The sequence below is a fragment of the Mus musculus genome, chromosome 18, assembly GCF_000001635.26.
Source record: "Mus musculus strain C57BL/6J chromosome 18, GRCm38.p6 C57BL/6J".
In the NCBI taxonomy this organism is placed as follows: domain Eukaryota; kingdom Metazoa; phylum Chordata; class Mammalia; order Rodentia; family Muridae; genus Mus; species Mus musculus.
In genome coordinates, this window is record NC_000084.6 from 78,671,107 (window position 1) to 78,695,347 (window position 24,241).

Here is a 24,241-nt window from a genome sequence, read left to right on the forward strand (position 1 = left end):
CAGGATGATTCAAGTAGCCTAAGTGAGTTCACAGGCTCGTAAACTCAAATCCATCATTCTGATGTGAGCTCAGGGTCTTTCCATGGAAGCTGTACATGATAGTAGAAGTTCCAAAACATTCGTTGCAAAAACACAGGGAAGGTAGGCCAGGCGGCTTCTGATCATCTCGTTGCTTCCACTAATGGACTGGTGAAGGACGGAGCCGCACATACTGTACTTAATGCAGACTCTATTCAGTGAAACAATGATTACAATCAATTTGACTACTAATGTGACTTATCTTGTAAATTGCTGGGTCATTAACTTCAACAACATCAATGTGCTGTCACTATCCAATTCCACCAAATTAGTGTCCGAGGTAATAGGAGAATGAATGTATTAGTACATTATTGGCGGCTAATAGAGACGGCTAGCCTTTAATGTGCTGCAGAGAGCCGCTGAGGCACCGGGGATCAAGACAACAAGGCTAAGGGATGGATGAAGAGATTAGGCTTTGCAAGAAGGTGGTGCATCAGGGTTGGTATATGCCCTGGCGCCTCAGTCTGGAGAAGAGTGGGGTACAAGGAAAGGAGACTGCACATCTGTTCCCCATAAGGGGAAGAATAGAAACATCACTCAGTTGAAGCATCTATGCATGATGGGTTGGATTTAAGGCCTGGCTCATTTGAAGCAGAGCCTTTTGCTGCCACCCCTATATTTTCTCTAGGTATTTTGCACATACAGTCTGGCAATCTTCATAACATGATTCTAGAGTTGGAGCTATGCTAAATCCTGTTTGAAAGTTACTTCTAACATCTCATTTATATTCGGCCTGACAATTCTTTTGATAATTATTTCTAGGGGATCTTTCATGCTCAGGAGATGTCTGTCACACACCATCCTTTCTCACGGAGAGTTCTGCTTCCTTGTAACGCCCGGCCCATGGGACCATATTCCTTCCCGCATTGTGAGGAATACTGAACTAAGCTGAGTTATGTATATTCATTGTCAGTAGAATGGAAGTGAAGTGGCAATTGAGGAGTCGGACAATGTCAGCCACTAGAGCTGTAATTCCTCCAAGGTCAAGTTGGCATCAGAACACAAGCCACAACCAAGCCATCTTTGTAGGAGAGGGGATTTCTAACGGCTTTGTAGAAGATGTTCTAATGGAGCAAAGAGAATGTAATTACTCAGAGAAGCTGAGCCAGAGAGATGAAGAATGGGTGCTTGACAACGTTTTCTACTCTACACATAAACCCCACTCCACAGGCAAGGCTGTGTTTATGACCTCCTCCTCCTCCGCTTCCTGTCCTTTTCTTTTTAAATATATTTTATTTATTTTTAAAAAAAGTAAGGGCAGCAAGTGCTCTTAACTGTTGAGTCATCTCTCCTGCCAAAGCCCCTCCATTTTTACAAAAAAGATAATTTTGCTCTGTCGGGTCTCTGATTCACCAAGTGAAGTGACCCCTAAGATAATCAATTTCCTTCACAAGGAGCAAGAGCTTAGGGATTGCTTGCCATGAGTGTCAGGTTAAATGTTGTAGGAGACACATAAAAACACAACACACACACACACAGAGAGAGAGAGAGAGAGAGAGAGAGAGAGAGAGAGAGAGAGAGAGAGAGAGAGAGACACACACACACCAAACCAAGGAGATCACTCCTTTGTGGGAGTCATCATAACGTATTTCATAGTGTAAAGAAATGCATCTTTCTATGTTGCAAGAAAATATTCAGAAACCCGGGGTCTGTGATCCACAGTAGTTACAGCCTATGTTTTAGATACAAGGTTGAAAATGTAGAAAGGACAATAGGAACATGCTGTGTGGTATTACAATTTGACCATCTAGAACCCCTCTTCACTGGCACCATCAGTAGCGACCACTGACTGAGGGACTCCTTGGGCATCTGTCCCCTTTGCAGCCGCCAGCGAGGTAGTGACTATGAATTCACTTGTTTCATAGGCAATGGTCCTAGGTGAGCCACACAGCTTGTATTTAAACGCAGCAGTGGTCTGGCTGTAGTCTTTTCTCATTCACCTCCCAATCTTCGTTGTCCATGTTTTCCTCTCTTTCGGAGTACATGCCTCTGCCCTTTTGCTCAGTGGAACTTGGCCTTCCTGATGACTGTTGTTGGGCTTTTTGACACTGTGACAAATACAGGAAAACAATTCATGAAGAAGAACGATTCATTTTTGCTCAGTTTCAGGCTCTTCAGTTTATGGCTGGTTGGATTTGTGTTTCTGGACCTGAGGTGAAGCAGAGCATCATGGTAGAAATGGGCTGCAGAACAAGCTGCTCGCAGTTGGCAGTGGCCAGAAAGCCTAGAGAAGAATACAGGGCAAGGACCAGGGATCCTCCACTACCCTTTCCATTCACTGAAGCCTTCAACCCACATTCAAAGCAGTTCTCTGAGCTAAGCGTCTCTAGAAGACACAACAGTGTGCTTCTCCAAGCCCCTCGTGCTTTCTTAGTGTACAGTTGACAGTGAGGATTAAGCATCACACTGACCGATCTCTGTCATCAACAGTGCACTCTGCATCAGTAGGCCCGGGCTTCAGGGCGCAGTCCATCATCTTCCTCCACGCTGTGTGGGACTCTCTACTGCATCTACGAGGAGCAGCATCACCCTTGGCTCTAGTGACATACACATCAAGAAAGGGGTAAATGAAAGGCAGCAATGTTGCGAGTGGAGAATGAAGTGTCTCCCTGCAAGCTGATGCATGCATGGAAAGGCTTGGTCCCTGGAGTAAGTCGTATTGAGAGGTGGGTTTTTTTGGAAAGCAATTCATCATGAGGCCTGAGGCTTCATGACTGCATTAATACGCTGATGGATTCACAATTTCATAGCATTCTTGAAAGTGATGGCAATGTTAGGAAGTGGACCTGGTGAAAGAGGCAGTGTGCTGCTAAGTGTGTTTTGAGGTTGTATTTCGCCTGCCGTCTCTCTCTCCTCAACCCCTGTTTGCTGACTACTATAAGGTAAACAACCTCTGGCGTGTTCATCCCAGCACTATGAAGTTTGCCTAGTATAGCATGTACATAGCATCTTGAACTGCCAGTCTGTTGTGCCTGTAAATAAAGGTTGTTTGAAAACATTGATATATTATGAACATTATATTAATGCCTTTAGAATTTTCTTGAATTTGTGTCTTTCTTATATTTCTTGTTATATTGAATAACAATATATTATTGTATCTTATATTATGTATTATATTATGTATAATATATGATTCCTATATATTATGTTGAATAGGAAACTGCCTTTGTTGCTAATTGTATTGGGAATACTTTGTCTTGGAATATGTGGCGTTCCCTTTTGCAGAGAAAAGATGCCTATTTTACTTACACTGAACATATGGCAGATACTATCCAATATACTCAGTGTGTATCCTCCATGAGTCCTTCTGCCAAGGCCCACTCTCTCTTGTGTGTAGGGAGCTGTGATGCTGGTATTACAACGTCTGTCACTCACAGTTATAGAGGGTGACACATTTATCCATTATGTGTATTATAGCTTTGGATTTGAAATTGATCCTTAATAGATTTTCACATCTTTGCAAAGAATTTTCACCGCCAAGGAGGCTGCCACCAGGTGATAGACATGGTGAGTAGAGAGATACTTGGCACCCTGGATGCACCAGACTGAGATTGAGCACATATACAAAGTTTAAAACATTGTTTCGTTATGAAATAATTATAAATTCACGGGTTGCTGCAAATAGCCACAGGAGATTGCAAAGAAATGTGCAGGCAAATCCACTGTTCATTCACTTACAGTCCCCCTGGGCTAACCACATCTCACACGACTCCAGTGCAGAGGCAGGAATTTGACACTAGAGTAATCTGTATAGTTTATTCCAGTTTCACTAGCCATACACACTCACTTTTATGGAAGGTCAATGTGTATGTCTGTTCCTGTGAATCATTATAAGACTTGCGGCTTTGAATACGCACCAGAATAATCAAGATACTTAACTGTACCACACCTAAAAATTTCTGTTGTTCTGTAGAGCTGACCCACTGGCCTTATTCATGGAAGCTATTAACCTATTCTCTTTCATGAAAATCCAAAAATAAAATCATGTGTTGTGTTTTAGATTGGCTATTTTTCACTTCATATTTTTGGAAGTCTACCTGCGTGTGTTGTTTGTTGTCTGTGTATATGTTGTGTGGTGTGTGTAGGCAGTTCATTTTTTTTTTATTTTTAGACTTGTTATTGTAAGAGTGCACACACCATAGCACTCATGTGGAGGTCAGAGGACAGCTCTGTAGAGTTCCTTCCATTTCTGCATGGTTACAGTAGTCAGGCATACATAGTGAATGTCTGTAGTCAACGGATATCTCACTGACTCTGTTCCTTTTCCTTCTGGGTGGTATGGATACCCACAGATTATTTACATCTGCACCACTGAGGGACATGCAGTTTCCAATATTCATGTATTAGAGGTTAAATGAAATACATGCTCAGAAGTGTAGTTTCTGGATTGTTAAGTGTTGGGTTGGTTTTTCTTTTTTTTTTTTTCAGTTTTGAAAGAAACTATAAAACATTTTTCTTTTTGGTTTTTCGAAACAGGGTTTCTCTGTATACCCCTGGCTGTCACTCTGTAGACCAGGCTGGCCCCAAACTCAGAAATCTACCTGCTTCTGCCTCCCAAGTTCTGGGATTAAAGATGTGTGCCACCATTGTCTGACAATAAAACAATTTCAAAGCAACTATGTTAGTTGATATTCCTGCAGCAGTGTGTGAGTGCTGTACATCCTCTGTGCCCATCCCACCATTTCTCTTCACCACCTTCTGTCATTTTAGCCATCAGGATGGGTGTGCAGGGACACCTGTGGCTTAAGTATCTATTTAGCTCATGGCTGCTGCAAGTGAAAGATGTGTTCTCATCAACAACATATCTGCATATGGCCTATGATTTTGCCCATTTTCTGTTTTGATTTTTCTTATTGAGCTTTCAGATATACAAGGTTTGTGGATGTAGTAAGCACTGACTCAACTTCAAGCCTCTATTTGGATAAGAATTTTAAATATATTTCTACAACAGGCAGGTGAGGTAGATCAGAGAATAAGATCTATTGCTGAAAGAGACTGTCAGTCAACCTTCTAACCCTGGGTAGGAAGAGAGAGAGAACTGATTCAGCATTCACACACACACTCACACATGTACAAACTCACACATGTACACACTCACACGTGTACACACTCACACGTGTACACACTCACACAAACAATTACATAATCACACTCATGCACACACATACAGAATCACAAACACACATACACCCAAATACACAAACACACTCTCATTCACATAATCACACTCATGTATGCACACAAATACATTCACACACACCCTAATACACACGTTCACACACTCATGTGCACACACACACACACACACACACATATGCAAAAAAATGCATAAAAATAAAAATTTGTGTGGTGGCACACGCCTTTAATCCCAGCACTCAGGAGGCAGAGGCAGGCGGATTTCTGAGTTTGAGGCCAGCTTGGTCTACAGAGTGAGTTCCAGGACAGCCAGGACTATACAGAGAAACCCTGTCTCGAAAAACCAAAAACCAAACCAAACCAAACCAAACCAAAACAAAACAAAACAAAAAAAAATTCTTACTACAATTTCATCTTGATCTGATTATTCCTTTAAAAGTGATACCCAATATTCAGTGGGTTTGTTTTGTTTTGTTTTGTTTTGTTTTGTTTTGTTTTGTTAGCATTTATCAAGTAGCCATCTAGAGAAGAACCGTCCGCAATTGTACTTATTAGTAGATTGGATCTTCTGAACTCTGAGGACCTCCTTAGGATACTCCTGTGGCTGTCACTGGTTTTACATCTCCAGCCTCACAATCCAATATCCTGTTAAATTCTAAGCCCCATCACCTTTAACTTCCCTCCTTTCTTTAACCCCTGATCACCTACCTGACTCTGTATACAATGTCCATTTTCCATGTTCTTCATTCCGAGTATTCCAGCCCTAACCTCAGGATCCAGTTACCCTTTTACCTGTATGAAGCTTCTCTCATCCGTCCAGCTACTTAGTCATTTTTTCCTTCTAGAATAATAAATGAGGCAAGAAGTTATACACTGGTGTCTTTTTGTTTGTTTGCTTGTTTGTTTGTTTTTGTTTTTTCGAGACAGGGTTTCTCTGTATAGCCCCGGCTGTCCTGGAACTCACTTTGTAGACCAAGCTGGCCTCAAACTCAGAAATCCGCCTGCCTCTGCCTCCCGAGTGCTGGGATTAAAGGCATGTGCCACCGCTGCCCGGCTATACACTAATGTCTTAATAAGACTTCATCTCAATCTGATTACTCCTTAAGCTCCTACGATGTTACATGAACTCCAGTTACTGTATTTATTGCCTTAGCAGTTCTCTTGGTTTGTTAAATAATTTTAAATGTATTTATTTATTTGCTTTACATTCCAATACCAGCGCCCCTCCCACCCCATCCCAATTGGGTCTCATAGCCCAAGCTGGTCTAGAATTTATTCTGTAGCTAAGGATGATCTTGAACTCCTGCCTCAATCTCTTGAGTGCTAGGATTATGGGCGTGTGGCACTACACTGGTTCAAATAATCAATGCTGCATTCTAACTTAGTTTTCTTCCCCTAGAATCATGGGCTACGGCGCACTGGATGTGTGAGTCTGACACCTTTTGCCAAGTGCAATCGAGTACTTCGATTCCCTCCGCTTTTCAGTGGCATGCTGTCAGACTACCAACTGTGTTTGTTCAAAAACTTGGTGCTGTCTAGTTTTGTGTCAACTTGGCATATGCTAGAGTCATTTGGAAGAAGATCGCTCCACTGAAAAAATACTCCCACCAGATTGGCCTATTGGGAAGCCTGTGGTGCATTTATCTGATTAATGGTTGACGTGGGAGGTCCCAGCTCACTGTGGACGGTGCTCCCCGCTGTGCTGGGGATTCCGAATATTATAAGAAATCAGGCTGAGCGAGAACACTCTAGTCAGAAGACTCCCTCCATGGGTGTTGCTTCAGATCCTGACTCCAGGTTCTTGCTTTGAATTGCTGCCCAGAGTTGCTTCAGTTAATGATGTGTATGAGACCTCAAAATTTAAGATTAAATAAATCCTTTCCTCCCCAAGTTGCTTTTGGTCATGTTGTTTTTATCATAGCAAAAGAAGCCCTAACTGGGGCAGAAATTGGTTCCAGGCTATGGGGTTTTGCGATGACAGGCCTGACCATGCAATCTTTGGAAAATGTAGAACTTTGGAACTCTGGGCTAGAAAAGCCATTGAGTGTTCAAAGCTTGTGAGCTGATACGGGAACTTGGAGGGCAGTGTTAAGAGTGATGTGGGTGATGAAGGCCTGGTTTATGAAGTTTCAGAGGGTAGCGAAAACTCTACTGTGATATTTTAATCAGGAATTTGTGGTGACTGATCAGCTAGATCTGAAGAATGAGCTGTGATTAACAAGAGACTGGCCTCATTGAGGTAGAGTCCCCTGGGGAGTATTTGTTCAGGGTTAACACATGGAAGCTGTGGTACAGAGGTACTTATGACCTTACTGTACCTCATACTGTATAATAGTCTCCCAGAACTTGTTTCTGAAGACATGAAGGAGTCATAGAGACCAGGTGAGGTTTGACACTGTAAGAGGCTAGCCTCAGCTTCTATAGAAACCTTAGAATTAAAGGGGTCATAGAGAGAAGTTGAGGCTTGGCACTCAACTCATGGTAGGATCAGAGTCCCTAATAAATCCCAGAATAGGATATCAATGAAGGTATGGCCCAGGTGAAGGAAAACCTAAGCAAAACAATGAATTTTATTATCATTGTGTAACCAAATTGCATAGTATTTAAGTGGAGAGATTCAGAATGTAAATGACAAATATGTGTCATTTCCATGTAAATTGAGCTAACTGGTTTGGACAAATTTTTATAAAAACATTACACCCAACATAATTAGTGAGATTAAAGTTGTAATTAAAAGTTATCATACAACATGTGTGTACACCCGTGCATGCACGCGTGCGCACACACACACACAGGGTTGGGGGGAGAACAAAACAAAAATCTAGAGACTAATTTTTCTGATTAATATACACGTGAAAATTGTCAATGACATATTTGAGCCAAGACCACAGTAAGACCATATAATGTGATCATGCTGGTTTTATCCCAGAGATGCAAGATTGGTCCAATACTTAAAGTGAATAAATGCAATACAGGACATTAATAGACTCAAGGACATAAATTATACAGTCATCTCAATAGATTGACAAAATCCACTGCATCTTCAAGATAAATGTTTTGAAGAAAGTAGGATTAGACAGGGCATGGGGAAATATAGAAACTATATGATCAACCTATAGTGAATATTACACTATTAAGAAGTAACCTTGAGAGCTTGCTTTCAAATCAGAAGTGAATATGTTACAAAGGAGAAGTTTGGATTGGCTTGCAAGACAGGGCCTGGATAGTCCAACAGTACCTACAAGCATGCTAGAGACTCAACACAGAACCCAGCTGATGTTTTAGTCCACGGGGTTAGATGCCTTAAAATACTAGACCCAGACTGGCACTGATGGCCTGAAGGGTTCTTGGAAAATCACTGGTCTTCAGTGCATAGAAGAAAATGAATCTGAATTCTATTGTCAAACAGAGGAAGCAAGCAACCAGAGCAATGGGCTCAACCAGCCAGGAGTGAAGTCAAGCAAATGCACGTCGGGCCACTTTTCCCCAGGTCTCTTTATATCTGGCCAACAGTGGAAAGATGCTGCCCTCTCTAGTACAGCATTTTCTTCTCAATTTAACCTTTCATAATGTACCCTTCAATATCTGTGCAGGGTAAATCTCTTAGTTGATTACAGATCTAATCTAGTTGACAACCAGAATTAACCATCAGAAGAGCATTTATGATCTATGCCCTCCCCTTTTCCTCCCCGTCCTCTCTCCTTCGCAGGTCCCTCTCTCCTTCTACCTCCTGTGATTACTTTGTTCTCCCTTTTGTGTAGAATTGAAGCATCTACACTTTTGTCTTCCTTCTTAAGCTTTTGTGGGTTGTGAGCTTTTGGGCTAATATCCACTTATCAGCAAGTACATACCATGTGTATTCTTTTGTGTCTAGGTTACCTCACTCAAGATGATATTTTCTAGTTCCATCCATTTGGCTGTGAATTTCATGAAGTCAATGTTTTTAATAGCTGAATAGTACTCCATTGTGTAAATGTACCACATTTTTTGTATCCACCCTTCTGTTGAGGGACATCTGGGTTGTTTATAACATCTGGCTATTATAAATAAGGCTGCTCTAAACATAGTGGAGCATGCGTCCTTGTTACATGTTGGAGCATCTTCTGGGTATATGCCTGGTAGTGGTATAGCTGGGTCCTCAGGTAGAACTATGCCCAATTCTCTGAGGAACCACCAGATTGATTTCAAGAGTTGTTGTACTAACTATTTCACCAGCAATGAAGGAGTGTTCCTCTTTCTCCACATCCTAGCCAGCATCTGCTGTCACTTAAGTTTTGATCTTCGCCATTCTGATTAGTATGAGGTAGAATCTCAGAGTTACAGGATCAGGTATGGGAAGGGACAGGAAAGAAGTATGGAGGGTCAGAAAATTGAATAGAAATATGAACAGTGGGGGATGTGGAACTTGGGGTAGCTACTAGAAAGTCCCAGACTCCAGGGTATCAAGAGATTCCCAGGACCGAGCAGGGATGATTTTAGCCTAAATACCTAACAAAGGGGAAGTAGAACATGTAGAGACCACCCCCTATAGAAAGGCGCATCACCCAGTTGAGGAATGGGGCCATCCATCCATCTCAATCTTTCTAACCCAGAATTGTTTCTGTCTAAAGGAAAGGCAGGGACAAAAAAAGGAGCAGAGACTGAAGGAAAGGCCATCCAGATACCATCTGTATGAGTCAGGGTTCTCTAGAGTCACAGAACTTTTGGGTAGTCTCTATATAGTAAAGGAATTTATTGATGATTTACAGTCTGCAGTCCAACTCCCAACAATGGTCAGTAGTAGCTGTGAATGGAAGTCCAAGAATCTAGTAGTTGTTCAGTCCCACACGGCAAGCAGGCAAAGATCGAGAGAGCGACTTCCTTCTTCCAATGTCCTTATATGGTCTCCAGCAGAAGGTGTAGCTTAGATTAAAGGTATGTGCTACCACACCTTTAATTCCAGATGACCTTGAACTCGGAGATCTCCCTGTCTTAATCTTCTGGAACCCATAGCCACTATGCTTCAAGATCTCCATACCAAGGTCCAGGTCAGAAACTTCTATCTCCCAGCCTTCAGATTAGGGTCACTGGTGAGCCTTCCAATTATGGATTGTAGTTCATTCCAGATATAGTCAAGTTGACAACCAGGAATAGCCACTACACCATCTCACCTAGGGATCCATCCCATCTGCACACACCAAACCCCGACACTATTGCTGATGCCAAGAAGTGCTTGCTGACAGGAGCCTGGTATGGCTGTCACCTGAGAGATTCTGCCAGTACCTGACTAAGACAGATGCAGATACTCACAGCCAACTATTGGACTGTACCCAGGGACCCCAATGGAAGAGCTAGGGGAAGGACTGAAGGAGCTAAATGGGATTGCAACTCCATAGGAAGAACAATATTAACCAAACTACCAACCAAAGAGGGATCCATGTATCCAGCTAAATATGTAGCAGAGGATGGCCTTATCTGGTATCAATGGGAGGGGAGACCCTTGGTCCTGTTGAGGCTTGAGGCCCCAGCATAAGGGGATGCTAGAGCAGTGAAGCAGGAGTGGGTGAGTGGGTGGAAGAGAACCCTCATAGAGGCAAAGGGGAGGGGAGGTGGGATGGGGGGTTCATGGAGGGAAAACCTGGAAGGGGGATATCATTTGAAATGTAAATGAATAAAATGAGCATTTATGTGTAAGTGAGATTATGTGTGGGTGTGAGAATAGGACACAGAACTTAAATGAGACTGGAGAAAGAGAAAGGGGTTTTAAAGAAGGGAAGCAGAGAGAGTAATAGAACACATGGGACACAGAAGTGGAAAGGGGTCAAAGGGTAAAGGAAAGTCAGGACAAGGAGATGGAGGGAAGGAGATGGCAAAGAGGATCAATCAAAATAAAGTATGAATATGCCATAAGAAAGCCCATTCATTACTTTGAATCCCAATCTAGAAAACTACTAAAGCAAATCAAGTTAGTTATGGGTGGAAATTACAGAAGAGTAAGTGTATAGAAATCGCGAAGGGTTCAAATGAATTGCTCAATTACATGTTAACATTTCACTCTTTTTCCAAGCAAAGTTAAAAGTGAGCAATTAGCAAGATGCGTGTGGGTGTGGTTTATAAGACCCTGTGAAACTCCTTGTTCACTAGACCTCCACATAAAAGCCTGCGACTTTAAAATTAATCAATGACCCTTTACGCTAAATACCTAGTGCTTATGACATCAACAAGAGCTTAATTCTGTTTAACTTTTTTAGAAAGAAAATGCCGGTTTGAATTCTATTAGTTGACAAGGCTTCTATTCTGTTTTTTATTGATGCTTATCATTCAAAAACCTTGTCTTGACTAGAGGAGACGCTTCCTAATGTCAAGAGCCTGGCATTTTGCCTGATCCATCATGAGTACGAGGTAAATTACTGTTGAATAAGTGAAAAGAAATCTGCAAAGCAAACTTATAAAAATCAAAAGAAAATTGTACCTTATTGTCTTCGTGCAATTATTTCATCCAGTTCATTAAAAGAATTATTAGCCTCAAATATCAACTGTTAACTCTGAAGAAGTCATTCTCTCTTCCTTGTACAACTCTCCATACTCAACAAAATTTGAATCTCGTTATGTTAACAAGATTATCTAATCTTGCTGTGTGTACGTGCAAAAAAAAAAAATAGTCCAATGAATTTAATTATGTCACTGTAAAAAAATCATTCTTTCAGTTTGGAAATATTCCATTCCTTAACTATTATTTTTATCTTTTTTTTATGCCATTTATAAGATGGTCATCATGGGATAAAATAACCTAAACAGCTAAGATGAAGCATTTAAAAGACAAGCATTAATATAACCCTATAAATGTTACTCACCATATAGTACATTATCCACTAAACAGTTTTTAGTCACGTAATTTCTCAGTACAGCATCCATAGCAACCATGTGAAATCCAACTTGCTTGGGGAAGTCTTTCTAATCTACTTTTTGCCAAGGGACTGAGAGAGCATCAAACTCTCCAGGGGCTTCTTAGCCTGACCCTTGGTCTGATCACCATGACAGAGATCCAGAGGGCTCTTCTAAGCTTTGGCTCTGTTATTACACAATCTGACTGGCTAGTGATTTTTTTTTAGGGTTGTTAAGCACTGACAAAAATAAATTAAAAGGTCAATTCATGCCTGTATTGTTGATTAGCCCTGGCTTGGCTCCTGTCCTTGTTGCTCACTTTGGAGAAATAGTGACACAATCCATCTCGGCGTGTCAACCATCTTGTCTTTCAACTGGAAAGCTGGAAGTGACAGCTCAGTATATTAAGAGGTCTCTGCTTGAATAAATTGATGTCAAGTTTTATTACGTAGAATCTAAGCTAGGAGGCACAACACAAGCACTCAGGGACTGTGTATTGAACAACCAGGTGGCATATCGCAGTTCTGCAAGATCTTGAAATATAGATCTGGAGTCTGGAGTCTCTCTAAGTCTGAGATTCACAAAAGAAAACACAAAATGACCATACCCAATATATATATAGTAAGATCCTTATGGTGTTGAAAGGAACCAGGCTCTTGTTCTTATTGGCTGCAGCATGAGCAAGGTTGTTTAAAAAAAAAAAAAAAACAGTTCCCAGAAACACCAAGACATTTGGAAGATTTAAAGAGATACAGTTGGAATAAAATAAACAGCTTGAGTGAAGACATGTATACTCATACCTACATTTAAGAGAGATATAAATGGAAGCAGCATCTATTTTAAGTTAAAATACTAATCTTTATTTGTTAAAAAATTATAAATCTGTACCACCAGCATTTTTAAACATGTGTGTTGATACTTGTGCTAGATGCTGGACATGTTTTTCATTCTCTATGTTGCAATCCTACAGAAACATTTATGATCACCACGTTTTAAGGAAAATTCAATAGAATATAAAGTATCGGACTATCTCACTTGGAGAAAAGGGGGGGATGCTAGAGGGGTGAGGCAGGAGTCGGGGGGTGGGTGGAGGGGCTTTGAGGTCTCGTGTCTGACTGTGAATATATATTACTGCATCTTATAGCAAGATAAATTTAAAGTATTTCTCTATAAAATTTCCCCCGAAATTTTGTTAACAACAGAAATCATCTAGGAGCTGTAAAAGGTAAATGGGTTACCAAGTCTTCCTGTCCAAAGAGGAGAGGCTCAGAGACTTGGAGAGGAGGTCTCATCAAAAAAGCTACTGTCAGAGTGTCAGTTACTCCAAGTGGAATAACTCCGAGTGATCAGGAGTTGAAGCTATGGGGTACAGAAATTCCTAACCCTGCACAAGAAAGGTCAAGAAAATTTGACTTAGCAAAGAACAATTTAGCAAAGACGAGAAGGTATGGCAAAAAGTCTAAACCTCAAAACCCATAGCATAGTCCTGATCATGGGAGAACACCAGAAAAGAGAACACCAGAAAAAACAAAAACAAACAAACAAACAAAACACACTTGAGGTAAGTTACCGAGCATCACTAGCAGTAGGCCTTAACGATCCCTGTGACATAGAAACTAGAGGGAAACACACAGTTTTAGCTAGGGTTTCTATTGCTGTGAAGAGTCACCATGACCATGGCAAAGTCTTATAAAGGAAAAGATTTAATTAGGGTTGCTTACATGTTCAGAAGTTTAGTCCGTTATCATCATGTCAGGAAACATGGTGGTACACAGGCAGGCAGTCATGGAGTTTGAGAAGGAGCTGAGAGATTTACATCTGGATCCAGGGACAGCAGGAAGCCAGAGTGAGACACTGGGCCTGGTGTGAGCATTTGAAACCTCAAAGCCTGCTCCCTGCAGTAAAGCACTTCCTGCAACAATTCCACACCCACTCCAACAATGCCCCACCTCCTAATGCCATTCCCCAAGCATGTACATATATGAGTTTATTGGGTGGAAGAACACTTTTTATTCAAACAACCACAGTGTCCTAAATACAAATAAGTAAGGAAAATTGGGATTTCAGAATAGAGTCCACCTGGGCAGACTGGGAAGGAAAGCTATCTTGCCTGAGACCTGAAGAATGATTAGGGCAAACAATTCTACAGGAAAATGTATCTCACCTGTATTGCGCACTACTTGCTAAACAATTAAATGAATAGCGAAAGTATTGTGAGTCAAAAAGGTGGGTCTCAATGGTAATTTAAAATATGAGATAAACCCTCTTATATTTGCAAAACAGAAGACAATTATGAGCACAAAAATAAACAAAACCTACTGACTGATTAGGTTTTTACTCTTCCTTGACCCATACTGCAATGTTATTATATAGAAATGTAAAGTATATATATATATATGTATATATATATATATCCAGGTTCTGTCCATATGGATGCTCAGATTTAACCAGCATATTTGCAAAGGAAACTGGGTTTTACGGTCAAAAGAGAAAGTATACACATGAATTTTCAGTCCTAGTTGGAACAGCCTGCATGGCCGCATTGGTCTTGACCCATTGCAGGATACTGGGTTAACCTGAGAGCTCACGGAGTCCCTACGGGTAGGTTCCACTATGGGGAGTGGTGAATAGGCATCTCATGCAGAGTGCCCTAGGAATGACCACCCAGCCAGATCTGAGAATCACTGAAGTAAGAGTCCTAAAATCTACACTGCCAAGAACAGAGTACACCATCTTTCTTGCTCTTTGAGAGAAGAAATCAGACTTACATTTATTTTTTGCCACTTTGCTCCGGGCTGTAGTTGCAATAGAACCCTGGGCAGCAATGACTCTTTTCCTTAACTATGTAGGCAAAACCAAAGATGAGCTTTTAAGGTAAAGCTCCTGACAGCTGCTCCTGCTCAATGCCAATTACAGCAATTTAGACATCCTCCCACTTCCATTGTAAAACCTTCATATTGAGAAGCTGTCAGTGGCTCTCTCTTGCTAAAGGCAAACCCTGAGCCTTCACCTAGGTTTACCCAGGCCTTTGTGATTAGGCTACAAACACTATCTTCAGTTTGAGTCTCAGGAACTCGTCTATAGAGTTCCTCACTATCCCACAAACACTTCTTTCATCTACGTAGCTACCTGTAGTTTGCTTTGCCCACACGTGCCACAAAAAGTTCTACTTTTTACAATCAACCTATCTATTTGCAGTCCACGTTCAGCATCTACTTGACTCTCAATACTCCAACATCTTATCAATACTGCAACGTCTTCTACTTTGTTTGGCTTTACTTTCCACATTTATCCACATTTGCAGAATCAGAACTGAATTGTTATTAAAAAATATTGAGCACAATTATGATCGGGTGGGCTGGCTCCCTGAGACCAGATGCTATAACTAGCTTAACATGTGATCTCTCTAAGCCTCTGTTTTGTTTGAATTTCAATAAGCTATTGCCTAAAGTGAGAGTATAACAACGGTTATGAAAATTAGAGAAAATAAGATACCAGAAAAATCTTTGTTACTCTCAAATATTACATAGTGTAGGCACACTATGTAATACTTAGTATAGATAATTTTTGCTTATTGACTCATTAAAGCATTTACATTTGTAATTACACAGAAATTATACATTGTAAATATACATAATCACTGGGTCTTTACGTATTTACTAAGTTTTTTTTTTAATATTAAAGATTAAACTCAGGGTATTGCCTATGCTGCTCATATACTCTTCTACTAACTGTATTAAATTTTAAAAATCAACTAGGCATAAAAATGCAAGTCATGATGTTTTTCATAGGAATCTTAACAGCATTAAATGAACAGCAAATGTAGCAGTAACCAACCACTGTCTGATTAGATATAAGGCTCACTCCATGAGATAGGACCCACAACTGACACTGCTCAGGTGAACAAGAACCGAAGACTAGATAGGCCATGGACAGAAGTTAAAACCAAATGCTATTGTTCTACTAAAGGAACATAGCAATAAAATGACTCCTAATGACATTCTACCATATCCATAGGGTCAGTGTCTCACTCAGCTAGCATAAGAGAAACATCAATGTGGAGGGGAAGGGAACTAATATAGAGACCCATAACTGGACAGTGTGTAGACAGCAAGAGAGATGGGGACACTAAGTCGTAAATGGAATGTGTTCATCAAACTCCTTTTTACTTATCTATTATAGCGTCTGATTTTGTATTTTTGTGGTTTGTGTGTGTGTGCGCACACGTGTGTTGTGCCTTTTCTTTCTATTTCTATGTCTGTTTGCTTTGTTTTATTCTATTTTTAAAAAATTTGGCTTGTTTGTTTTCTAAAGAGAGAGAAAGAGGGGTGGAGTTGGATAGGTAGGGAGGTAGGGAGGCTCTGGGAGATGACAGAAGGGGAATGGTTATCATCATACAATGTACGAAAAATATTTTCAATTAAGACATAAAGTAGGCATAAAAAGCCAAGTCATAATTTCTTTGTGTGCACTCATTAGACAAAGAAGGCCTGATGTTCTTGATACTTAGAAGAGCCTAAGCTTGTATATGAATTGAAAGAAAACACAAATAAATAAATACAAATATTATCATATTAATGTATTGTGGCACACATATCTTCCATAGAAAAATAAATAGAAAATTGAGCTCATGCTTGTAGTGAGAATTCTGGAATTTTGGGTTCTTTAAAAACACAGAAATGTTAAGAATATGTTTTCAGTTTAATCCCAGATGTAGGGTACGGGGCTGCTTCAGACTGTCCACAGGAGCTGACTATGATTGGCCTCGTGCTCTAGCAGGGGCATGGTTTTGCCGGCTGCAGAGAGTTTCTGAGATTTCATGATGTTTAAATTTCTGGAATTTTTTTTTCAGAGCATATATAAATGCTAGAACTGAGAGGCTGGTGGGCTGGTGGTGGGTTATTGGTTGGTTGTTATTGTTTGTTTGTTGATGGCTGTTGGGTGCAGTTTACTATTTTCAAACAAGAAGAAATTAGATACCTGGATGGGGAAGATCAAACTTTCCCCAAGGACTTGACACGCCTATTCAGCAGAAAGCAGTCTGATGATAATGTCACCCCTTTCCACCATACTTTTTTCTCTCCTATCTAGTGTCAGGGGTTTGAAAGGGTGGAAAAGCGTAGAGAAGGATGAAAGAAAAGAGAAACCATCAAATAGCCAAAGTCCAGCTACATGTGGTATTAATAATTATCACTGCAAAATGTAATTATGGAGGGACTTAAATGTTTTCTATGCATATTTTAAATATTCTCCATTAGACTCTAATAAGTTGTTGAGACACAAAAGGCTATCCCAAAAGCACCCATAGACTTGCACATGTGTACAGAAGCATATCACCTTTTATGACAAAAATTGGCAGCATCCTTTGCCTAGGTCTCCTTGTCAGACATGTTTGTAGCCACTGTTCACTGCATTTAGGACATGGAGTGGACAGAATGAGTAAGGTGGAGCACACCCATGCGACCTCACATGTCATGCAATGGGCCTATTACCTTTCATAGTTATTTTTAAATATATGTTATTATTTGACATTAAAATATAATTATTTTCACCAGTGCTTGAAGCATTAATTGTAATCATCCTGTGCCCAGAGAAGTCTAACACATTCCATCAATGCTTTCTGGCCTGCACTTGTTATTAGTATTGGGGTTTTTTTGAGGCAGAGTCTCATGCAGAACACATAAGGCCAAGTCACTGGGAACAGCCTTGAACTCCCATCTGTCCCTCCTGCATTTACCTCCCGAGTGCTGTCTGTGCCACAACACCCACCTTTTCCTCTAACTCTATAGATCACAGAATAGACAACGTTTTCTGGGGTTAAGGAAGCCAAAAGGATTCAAAGAGAAAACATTCAAGAGTACTTTTGGAAGTGCAGAGACAATGTGGTTCTACTTCAAAAGTAATTACTATGCACTTATAAGTTTATCTTTGAGTTGGTGTTAATCTATTGACATCAATGATATAATGAAATATAATGTGTTTTTTTTTATGAAAACAAAACAACTAGCTTTCATTCTTTCCAGAAGGACTTTATAACTCAAAAAGGGAAACAACAGCAGTCCTGTATTTATCTATTTATCTGTTGTATTTTTTCTTAGCTTACTCCTTTCATTCTCAAAATCACACCAGCATAGATGATGCACTCTACAGCCGCTTTAGGGCCATGAGTCAAGGCAATTTTTTTTCTCTTTTATTGGATGACAGCGCCAGGCAGCAATCCTGACTTAATTGGCAGAATGAAGAGAAGCATTTAGAGAGGCTTCCTGAAATCCTTGGGACACAAAAGACACACACATCAACTCTTGGCTTAAATTGTCTCATTTCATAATCCACTTAAATACAGAAAGCAAAACAGCACAGTTTCTTAGTACAATAGAATGATTGCAATGATTTATCACTGCCCCAAAATGCCCCTGTTCGTTTTTTTCTTATATTTCTTACATCTGTTTAAATAATTGGATTGGCAGCTAGAGAAATATTTAATAGTTTTGGTGTATTCCATTGAGTAGCATTATTATACATCCAATAAATGATAGCAATATGGTAGTGGACACAGAGTAAAATTGGGTTGAATTTCTCCTTTAGCTTACAAGGTGTTTGCAAAGATAAGGTTCGCACTTGCGAAAAGATAAGAACTAAGTAACGATGTTGGGTAATTAATGATCGAAGAGTTTGAAAGAGAAGCTGACTGTAGGTAGAAGATTTGGATTGGTAGGTGTGAACTTATTTCCTAATGTAATCCAGTAGCCTGAGGGAAAGATTATTCTGTCCACAATTAAATATGCACAGATATTCTTAAGCAAAATATCTAGAATGTACTCATGGAACTTAGTAAAGGAACCCAAATAATATCCTGAAGGTAAACTGATTCCCTGCATTCCAAAAGACAGTCACAATAATTGTCACTCATAGATACCCCTGAGTTTCAGAACATGTCTAAAACCCAGTCTCTTTGTCTAGATGTCCTATTAGCAGTTAGACTGTCCTGTTTTCAGTTCACACTGACTTGTGTGTGATTTTCTTGTGTTTCTTTTTAAAGAAAACTTTTTGAGGTCAGAGACAGGAATATTTAATTCTATCCTGATTTTCCATGTACTCTTTCTACATGAAAATCTCTGTGTCTGTCTCTCTATCACCCCTCTCTCTATCTCTGACTGTCTCTGTCTGTCTGTCTGTCTTCCTTTTTCTATGTCACCTCTCTCATGTGGCCACTCCATGCCCCCCCCACACACACATAACAATAAAAGACAGTCCAGAGCTTTCATTCAAGCTGTAGAAGAAGGCTTGGTTACATTTCTATTTTAATTTCTTACATTCAAATCAGAAAGGCTATCTATTGGAATCACCATTGTGTATGAGGAAGAATTAGACATTGTGTCACAACAGAATTTCAAAGGATAATTTCTTATCTCTCTGGAAACACTGGATACACCTGTGTAGGATCATCACTCTGATGTATAAACGTTAGAGTCGCAGGACTCAGCCCGTGTCCGTTGTCTCTCCTGTCTTGCCTGTGGATTTCTTTTCCATCCCGTACTTTTAATCACTATTAATGTGCTGATTGATGATACCAACTGTATATGTTCACCTTTGACCTCTCTGCCATCTAGATGCATGTCTATAACTTCCTACTTCATATCTCTGCTTGGATAGCTAATTGAGCATTCTAGCTGTACCTGTTTGAAGCAGGATATGAGCTTAGAAGGCTTCCACTGAAGGACTCGGGTTCTCACTCTGATTCCTGACTCATACATGATGGCTCCTGTCTACATGTTAGCTGCTCAGATTTTTTTTTTTTAAAGTTAGTTTCATTAATATTCATCATCAATGTCATCTGTCTTCCTCTGGTATCACATATATAATCCATCAGCAATTTCAGTCAGTTCAATCATGCAAAAATATTTAGCTTCCAGACCACTTCTTCCTATTGTTGCTTCCCTAATTTGACAGCCATCCATTTTCTCTTGAATTATTTAAACTTGCTTCCAAACTGGTCTCTTTCTTTCCACCCTTGCCTCTACACAGAGTATTCTATATTATGTATCAGCACGATCCTTCAAAAATATAAGTTGTCGATGACATACCTCCACTCAAAACCCTGCAATGGTTCAGACATTATTCAGAACAAAAGAGTCAGTGTCTACCTTCCTTTAATTCCTGTGCTATCACCGCCCCCCCCCTCCAGCCTCCTTTCAGTTTCTCCCTGCTCTCTGAGCCCATCCATTGCATTTCTTAATTGTTCCTCAAATATATAAGAGATATTTAAAGCAGCAGCTTCTCTATTCTTTGCTGTAAATCCGTTTCCTAACATCTGATTTTGAAGACATCTTAAGCTTGCATGGCATACGATCTACTTATTTTTCTGACGCTATTTGAATATAGAAATCACAGTAAAATGAAATCAGGATGGCCATCTACGCGGTGCTCTGCTCTATCTTTAGTTCCTAAAAGAGTTCATGGCCCATGTTATAGTTTCAATAAGTAAACTGCCGAATGAAGAATTGACTATCTAGATATATGGCGAATTGATAGATAAGTGAAAAAAATCAGCAAACATCTGCCCCTTCATCTATGGAGTTTTCATCTCAGAGTTCAGAACCCTGACACATCAGAATACAGTTCTGCTAACAAATAGTTATACATTTTTATAAGCCTGTTTAATTTACTAATCAAAAGGTGTGAGTGGTACGTTTCCTATCACCAGACTTGGAACTTAGTAATTCTTCCCATGACTTTAATCTTGGAATCACTAAGGAATGGGAAGGGTCATCAGAGACCATCTAATCCAAGCCATAATCTCAGGAGACAGAAAACTGAAGTTTCCAGCTACTTAGAAGCAAAGCTAGAATTAGCTTTCAGGCTTCTAAATTTCTATGCTTGTATCATCTCCTACCACAGCAATAAATAATTCTATCTATATGTCTGTCTCTGTCTCTCCATCTTTCATATGTTGTCTTTGCTACCAACACACTGATCACATTTCACTAACAACAGCAGCTAAATAGAGAGGCATTTCTGCAACCATTCCTGAAGCCCAGTGCTGACTTTCTCAGAGCAAGAGAGGTGGCTGATGGAGTCCCCCTCACTTTCGTGGAGCAGGAGAGGCAGGAGTCATCTGTGGGCACTGGCAAGCTTGGTGCTTACTGACGGGCTCTTAAAATGGAAATATTCTGCTTGTCCTTTTAACAGGATTTCAGCCAGAGATTTTAGGGAAAAGTACTGCAGCCTAGTGGGCTGTGAATATGAGTAGAAATGTCAGAGCTATGAATCAGTTAACACATTTTTATTTAGCATCTTCCTGCGAAAGGAGATGAAAAGACACAGATCTGTGCTCAAATTTCGTCCCATTCAGAATAGAGTCCAGAACAGAGCCAGAGCCTGTTAGAACCCAGATGTTCTAAGGTTTCAGAGTTTGAAGGTCTATGTTGAGTGGCAAAGACAAAAATGAGGCTAGAGAGCTATGTACGAAGAAGAATGAAGGGTGATTGGGGGGCTGTGGTTCACTGCTTGCCTCTGTCCTCCGTGCTCAAGAAGCATCCACATTTAGATTTACTGTCTGCTCATAAGATTCCCAAGTCTTCTCTGGAAGTCAAAGGAGCTGGACACCATACTTCCTCCTTGTAGAGATGGTCCAACCTGGAAATAGCCCAAGTCCTTAAGTGACAGCCAAGATTCTCTAGACTCCTTCCCAGAACACCTCCAAGGCACTGCTGGAAGACAACATCTGCATGCTGATGACTAAGCACCAAGTTTTGAAAACACTCAAGGAGATCAAACATTCTTCCTGCTTCAAGTTCCATAGTGATTGTTTTGAAAAGCTGAAGGAACCCCAAGGCATTAGCTTCCTCTTCAGTGTTCAGAACCAAAATGCTTTAACAGCCCCAAGGAACCATCTGACAATGAGGCACCAGTTCTTTGAGGACTATGTGAGGAGGATGTGTGGATGACCTGGCCATGGTGATGAAAAAGATACAGATGTCTACCATCTGGTCAAGGGTCCTTGTGCCTGTGCCAGTTTCCTGTCACTGACAGCCAACACTTGATCGATGGAATTTGGTAGTTCTTTTTTTTTTTCTTAGTACAATATAACCCCCTGAATTTAGATGGCATTTGGCCAAACTGAATTTGAACTTGAGCAGGGGTAAAGTTTACCATTAATGAAATGAGGGTCTGTTAAATAAATTACCAATGTAAACAGGATTGTAAAAGGGACAATTTAATCTACTTACAAGAATAAATTGTTTTCAAGCACTTAAGTTGCATAAATTTACATACAGTGTGCTAATTACAAATGATTGATAGCCAGTCATTCAAACACATCTGGTGGGAGCCCTGTTCTCTAACACTTTGTTAGATACTAGCTTGCATTACTTTAAGTACTTGGAAATAATACAAATATATCATTTTTACATGTGTATCCATAATGTTTACATAAGTCAGTACTTGCTTTTTTACTGAGCCACATTCCTGGAAGCCATATTTTACCACACACACACACACACACACACACATACACACACACATACACACACACACACACACACACACACACACATACACACATACACACACACACACACACACACACATACACACACACACACACACACACACTATCAAATACAGGTCACTGAGAACCTGATTACATTTTTGATAGCAATGATGTTATAATAGGAACTTGTGTGCCAGATCTAGGCATCACACCATGTAAATCACAGATTCTATTACCATTATGTCATAATAAGCTAATCTACGTCAACTAAAGTCAGTGAACTCAGCTACCCTTAGAGAGTCACTACCTCTATTTTGTAAAGGACACCAGTGACACCAAATAACTTAGGTCAATAATCTGATTATAATAATTAGTGTTAGAAACGAAATACAAGTCTGTTTCCCAACCTCATGTTTTCTCTTAAAGCCATAGAACCAATGTACGTTTTACTCATTCTCTCATATGTAATGTTACAATCTACATTTGAAGTGTTCCTCTGAGCATCTCATGCCTTGAGATACTATTGAGAAGTGTTTGTATTACAAGGCTCTAATGTTATCAATGGTCATTCCATTGATGACTTCACACTAAAAGCTAGTAGAGTTGTGTGTGTGTGTGTGTGTGTGTGTGTGTGTGTGTGTGTGTTAGACACTCCCCTCTCCTTTGTCTTTCCTTTCATTCGCTTAGCCATCATTAGGACTGTTCAGTTGTTGTATAGCAGTTTCCCCTGGAAATAAACCATTCCATCTTGAAGGGAAGATCTTTAAGACAGAAAGTAAATCCTTCCCAACAGCTTCAGGGAGTCACTGAAGCTGATTAGATCCTCCAGGTTCCTCTCTCCCCAAGAGGAAACTGGAAAGATTGACGAGAGTCTCCCTTAGAAGAATCAAACTGCAAAGAAGATTCAGACCAGCTAAGAAGTCTGAAAGAAGCAGAAATCTAAGCTGTCTCGAAGAGGCTATGACCAACTGAGACACCTGGGAAGGACACTTGGCAACTGCTTAAGCTGTCTCTGCAGGCTGCTCCAGATGCTCAGATTTTATGAACTGATTTTATGAACTCATGCTCGGGTGGGCTTTGGTGATGCAGCCGGTTTTGGGTCCTTTCTGATCCTAAAGGGTCCTAAAGGATCAGAACTTAAAAGTGACCCTGCATCCCTATTCACGTAGGTAACCTTACTAAAACTCAGGGTTTGGTTCACTGAGTTGGACTTTGGTGATATCTGTACTCTGACTTATCTCGGGCTACCTCTCTGGGATCAGGAGATAAGTGTGTTTCATTTCCCTAGGAAACTCTGTTACACAGCAAGCATGAACAGGAGAGAGGGGCGAAATAGTATATGTTCATTAAACGGGGTGGAATAAGAAAAACAGCAGATGTGGTCACCACACTGCAGGGAATTAACATTTCTATACACTCTGCCTGTCCTTCATACTCATGTAAACGAGCATCAAACAGTCACTTAACTTGGTGCAGGTCACAAGCACAGGGACTTAGCCATGACACTCTTTTGCTTTATAAACTCTTTCAACACAACAAGTCTCTATGCTTGGAGAAGCCTCTGTATTTGTCTGCCCTTCTAAGGAAGCCTCCTTCTTCTAAAGGCAAGCCCATTTCTCCTCCTAGTGCTACTTTAAATAACTTTTGTTTGTTTGTTTTGTTTTTTTGCTT